The following is a 6218-nucleotide window of genomic DNA, read 5'->3' on the forward strand; positions in this document are numbered from 1 at the left end:
AAGAGAAACCTCTGAAGAAAAGGACATCTGTGAAGGGAGGTTTCATCTGCCTGCCTCCCAGAAAAAAGACCCTCAACTAATTTACAAGTTGCATTCAGTCTGAAATCTGTTTAAAGTGCTGGTGCTAAATAACTTGTAAACCACCTGATTCTGTGCACGTAGCAGAGCAGCCAATCACTGCCATCTATTGAAAGTCAGCACTCAAGCTAAGCTTTTGTCAGGGAGGTGCCCCTCCCCAAGCGGGGTCAGGGAGTGACAGAGGGGGGGGCGTGCACTAGGCATGCACCACATGTCGCACCGGGCACCCAGGACAGCCTGTGCTTGGGGGGGGACGGCGCTTCCTGAAGGCCCCCTGTGACGGCCCTGGGACACGGAGGTCTCCGATTGATTGCAAAGTGACGCACAGACAGGCGTAGCGCCACGAGGAGCACGGGGCCGCAAAGTGCATTCGAAGTGTTGATGATGAATGTGTCCTGCAATTCACATTAGTTCTTGCAGCTAGCTGCATTCTTCATCGACGCACGAGCCGAGTGATCCACCGCTAAGAGTTTAAAGTCTGTTTTATCTTTAGCTTTAGCGAATGTTTGGAACCAGCTTAAAGGTGGCGACTGAAGTCAACCCGTATCTAGGGATGGGTACCGGTATCGGTTCTGACATAAACGGTAGTAACCAGACCGAAAAGCAGCGCACATTTTGGTGCTTTATTTCCCTGAGATACACTTTGAATTCTAGCCAATCATTTTACGTTTCCGAGGATAGTAGGCGGGTCCAGGTACGTACGTTCTTTTAGAGCAGAGCTACAGATTAAAAACGCCCAAGGCGAAGCGGTCAAAGTCTGGCTGTACTTCACAGCAAAAGATGCAAACTCAGCAGCTGCAACAAGTGCTTTAAGCTGATACTGTGATACTGTCAAAGGAGGTAACACCTCAAATCTGATGAAACACCTGGCGACGCATAGCGTTTTTTTAAAAAGCCGAGAAATGCGCCGTATTTGATAGCTTGCTGCGAGACCTCACACCGAGCGCATCTACTGCGGGTGTGGTGCCTGTTATCGACCCGGAGTTAGCAACATCCCCCAAAAACCCGAAGAGGAGAGTCCTGGCCCCTAGCCCTGCCAGTGTAGCAGAAATGATGAGGATGATGATGCAGCAGCAGCCGTTCTTCTCTGCGTGAGTAGCTTAATGTTGTTCGTGTGTAATTTACGTTGAGTAGGCTAACCACGTTATTACATTAATGCATGTAAGGTGAACTAGCAAACACCATCATAGCTACATGCGGCTGTCTTCTTGTTTGATGGCAGATACTCCCTTCACCCTGGACAAAAAGGCTAAAATGACCAAAGAAAAAGTGGAAAACAGTTAAACATGAGAGGTTTTTGGACAAAGTTTGTGTTTTTTCCATTGTTTAAGCTGCTTCCAGCCCAGAGTGATACCATATATGCCCCATAGCTGCAGAAAAGGCTAACATTGTTATCTTTTTACAAAAAAACAGTTAAACATGAGAGGTTTTTGGACAAAGTTTGTGTTTTTTCCATTGTTTAAGCTGCTTCCAGCCAAGAGTGATACCATATATGCCCCATAGCTGCAGAAAAGGCTAACATTGTTATCTTTTTACAAAAAAACAGCTGAACATGAGAGGTTTTTGGACCAATTTTGTGTTCTCCATTCTTTGAGCACCGTTTAAGCACCGGCACCGTTTCAGAAGTACCGGTTTGGCACCGGTATCGGATAAAACCTAAACGATACCCATCCCTACCCATATCACATGTGAGTGGCGTGGGGGTTTGCACTGTTGCCGAGTCGACTACCACAATTCAAATACATGCAAATTAGTTGGGTTAGGTTAACTGGTGATTTTTTAAACTGCCCATAGTTGTGAGTTGAGTCTCTGTGTCACACTGGCGATGTGCCCCGCCTCTCGCCCTGTGGTTGCCGGGGATACGCTTCAGCCTGCCCACAACACTGATAAGGATGGATGGACATTCACATGGAAGGGACACTGTTTCCCGTGTTTGACCAATCAGAAAAAGTGATTGGTAATAGCAGCAGAGCAGCACATTTTATGATGAGCTGTGTAGTTTAGATGTAAGGAAATTGGAGGAAAGGGTAACATAATGGGGGGGGGGGGGGGGGGGGGGGGGGGGGGGGGGGAATTGCTGAGAGCAAACAATTACCTAAGACAAGAGCAGACACACAAAACAGAAACCCAAACACGGACAAGCCAGAATCAGAGGAATTACAGGTTAAAAACTAGCATAAAGTATAAAGTACATACAATGAAATATGAAAATATGCCCCATATACACAAAGTAATTACTATTACAGCCTAATACCCTCACATGGTAAAGCTGGGATATAAACTCATTATTTTTATTATCACTATCCTGGTAGATCTGGACATGAAATGACACCTTTGCAGCTCAGTGAGGAAGTAATGAAGTGGCAAAGCAGTTATTAGCCTCCATCCCTAATGACTGAAGACTGGGTCTCCTTCTTCAGATCATTACAAGTGCCATTCACACATCCTTTATTCTATTAGAGAGAGGAAGTCGGGTTATTACACATTTTCTAATAAAGCAGAGATGTGAGCAGTCGTCTGCTGGCTGAATATGGTCACATCGGTGATACTGTATCAAATGCTCTGGATATAAATCAGCAGCCCAGTTTGTGTCAGAAATACAAAAAGCAAACTTTGTTTCAAAGAGAAATTTCAAGTGTGTTCGTGCACACGATTTGTTTAATGATTTATACGATCTAACATCAGAATAACGTGTTTCTGAGCTCCAGCCTCAGCGTTACAGTATTTTTCTAATATTTCTTACCAGCACTGCTGCTGCTGACGTTTCTTTGAAATCATTTTGAATAAAAAATAGATCAAACCCCCGGTTGTTTCACAAGCTCACTCTAACCATACAGAATAAAATTAATAAATAATCAACTTTGGTCCACTGTAAGCGTTTCTGCCTGATGTACAGTGTCAGCAGCGGCGGTTTCGGCGGTGCAGCAGGTCATCTAGTAATTGGCAGTTGGTAGTTCAGTCCATAGCTGCTCCAGGCTGAACACGGAGTTGTTCCAGATGTCTTCATCGTTATAGAGAAATGGAAGATAGAAAACACAATGCAATACAGTAAGTACATTATTTTAAGCTGTCCCCGTATGAAAATGCACTGAAACTCACAACAGGAAGTGAAAGAGCAGATTTCTCTCCACGTCACGATCTTTATCTGAACCTAATGTGAATAAAATCAAAGAACAAAGATCATAGAAATTAAACTGCCATCGTTTCAGAGCCAGACTCAAGACTCCCAGTAAGACGGGGGAACAACAAACAACGGAGTCAAACAACCAGAAACTCCAAGAAACACACGAAGGGAGAAGAACAGACAATTCAATTCAATGTTATTTATACAGAGTCAAATCACAACAATGGGTTTGCTTTATTTTAAGACATTAAAAAAATACAAAGGAAATCCCAACGATCAGGTGACCCCTGAAGTAGCACTGAAGTAAAACTCAGAACATGACAGGAGACGACTCCCACAGTTAAACTGGAAAAACTAACAAACAGAAAGACGAACTTCACTCAGGCAAACACAGTGGAGGGAAACCCTGAGGGGACGAATGAAACTAAAATCCTGAATAAAATATAACACACTCAGAAACGTGGCTGAACATGAACAAAATTAAATGTCAAGCAAAAAACAACCAAAGTATTCTGAAGTCCCAAACAGGTTCACGGTCTCCTGGTGAACCCCTCGCCCTCTGCTCTCCAAGTGTTTGTAACGCGGTTGAAGGACGAGGGCGCCTGACTGCAGCTTCATGAACAATGAGCTTTCAGAAGTAGTCTCGACTATGGAGCCTGAGTGTGTGAATAAAACACAGGAAACCAAAAATAGAGCTCAAATATATATATATTGTGTATGTTATGATAAATATAGAGACAGATATACAAAAAAATAAAAAATATATGCATATATATCACAAACAAAATAATGTTAACAATACAAAACAGCTTATTAGGTTCCAAAAGGAGGTGGGATGAGGTTTAGTCCAGTATGAGATTTAGTTTAGTTCCATGGACCTGTGATCGGTCATGTGTCCACAGTTTAATTCAGTCCATAGGTTTACGATTCCTACCGCAACGTAGCGGTGGTCGGGTGGCTCGCCATCCCGCGCTGATCAGAGCTGATCGCGGGGAAAAAAAACCTGACCTAAACAAGGTCAAAAACAATGAAAACAACCTCTTTAAAAGAGGTTCATTGCTGCTTTACGTCTAGTATACCTGCAGCCGTGGCATCATTGCCCCGATGTCAAACACACCTTGTCTGATTGTGCCATCAGCACCTGACAGAAGGGGAGCGTTCAACACGGTTTGGATCTACACGTGGACAGATTGTTCCCGAACTTTACTGCTACAAATAGTCTAATACAACATTCATGTTAGATATATTATTCAAAACAAAAAGCTGAATTCATTTTTTATTCTTCCACTCAAACCAACCTTGTTTCTCTTTGGAAAACAGGAATAAAACATCTTATCCAGCCCACAGAATCCACTGGATTACAGAGATGCTCTGTTTGCTTTTAAACCACAACCAGCTGATTCCCGGCTGCAGACAGCAATCACTGTGACCGCTGTGAGTCGCATGAAAGGCTGGATGAAAGTCACTGATATCCACTGAGAACAGAGACGTTCAGAATGATATTAATGCGATTGTGTGACTTTGATTTATGGGAATTTAAAGAAACTGAAGCAGCTGTTTGACTGAATGTTTATGTGAATATATGTTTAGAATTAAATGATGAAGACATAAAACCTGCGACTGACAGAAATGATAATGCTGAGAACATTACAGATGAGCATTTTAAATGATCTATATTTATTTTGTCGATTTGATGTTCAAAGACTCAAATAATCAGAAAGAAAACACAGCACTGCCACAACTGTACTTTAAATGTATTTAATGTGATTCGTCAGCTCAGCACACAACCTAGACTCTAAGTGATGACGTGATGAACACTTTCAGGTCCAAACTGCTCCGTGTTTATTAAGGCTGCTGTGTTTTTAACATGTTTTAATGTTTTGTATCTTGTTCTGTTTAATCTCAACAAGCCCGTAAAAGCAGTCAGTGATCGCTGTCGGCCTCTCTCGGTTTTTATCACCACTGTTCATTTTACAGCTCAGTGTTTAAACCCTTACGATGTAACTGCAGCCCAGCAGCAGTATATGAATGACTAACCTCGTATTGTGGATGGATTTTCTCAGTTGTTCTCCTGCTGAAGTTTGGTCCGTTTACAGCATCCTGCCATGCGACTGCATTTGTCTCTAACCATCAGGAACCTTCACGTTAACTTTTATTGAGTGGAAAAAAGTTAGCGTTCATCCTCCAGCTTCACTGTGTTTATGCTAACATAGCTGTGTAGCTAGCGATCACGTAGCACATCATTATATAGCAGCTAGCCCAACTTCAGTAACCCTACAAACGTCACTGCTGTTTAGTTTTCTGTCTTCATTTATGTTGGAAGTGATAGCAGAGCTGTACGTTTGAATTTATTCAGAAATCTCTCAGTCAGAACATGCTATATCATGTTTAGGTGGAAGCTAGCGAGCTAACTTCCTGCTAACTTCTGTAATAAATCCTGTTTTCATGGATGCCTGGATGTTAAACTTCATTGTTACACCTGGTAAAGCAGCAACGCTGATCATTTTATTACAGATGAAAGACTTTAGACAGTTTTTAACTCTCAGTGATGCTGCAGTGTTCGTTTGACTTTGGGACCTGCAGCAGAGTTTGGGCCCGACACGGCTGATGGCGTCAGACTTAAAGACCAGATAAGAATATAATCTGTAACATGACAATCAGCTCAGTTCATAAAAGGTGCCTAGATTGAACAAAGTATATGATTTGGCTTATTCACAATAAATGAAAAGTATAAATGTTAATATGTTCTTCAATCTTTTACAGAAATGTGCACATGAATTAAAATCAGTCATTAGGCACAGGGTGGTAGGTATACACAAAGTATATATTTAAAAATTGGTCAGCAAAATGCTCCAAACATTGCTTTCTTTGAAAATGAAACAGACATGAATGGATCCTCAGAGATTTGTACAGTGGTGTACAAAAGTGCATCGTTCTTCTCTGTGCTGCACCTGTTCTCTCCTGTATCGCCTTCTTCTGCACAGCAACACATGCCAAAATATCCCTGCAGTTCTGA

General features: G+C 42.2%; 1 non-coding gene across 1 annotated transcript; it reads right to left on the reverse strand.

Moving 5' to 3' along the window:
- Nucleotides 1-396: 396 nt before the first annotated feature.
- Nucleotides 397-550, reverse strand: LOC148098647 (5.8S ribosomal RNA). The gene has a single exon (XR_015720771.1). It is a non-coding gene; the product is annotated as a 5.8S ribosomal RNA (ribosomal RNA).
- Nucleotides 551-6218: the final 5668 nt, after the last annotated feature.

Source organism: Neolamprologus brichardi, chromosome 15, assembly GCF_056152115.1.
Source record: "Neolamprologus brichardi isolate AB-2024 chromosome 15, ASM5615211v1, whole genome shotgun sequence".
In the NCBI taxonomy this organism is placed as follows: Eukaryota; Metazoa; Chordata; class Actinopteri; order Cichliformes; family Cichlidae; genus Neolamprologus; species Neolamprologus brichardi.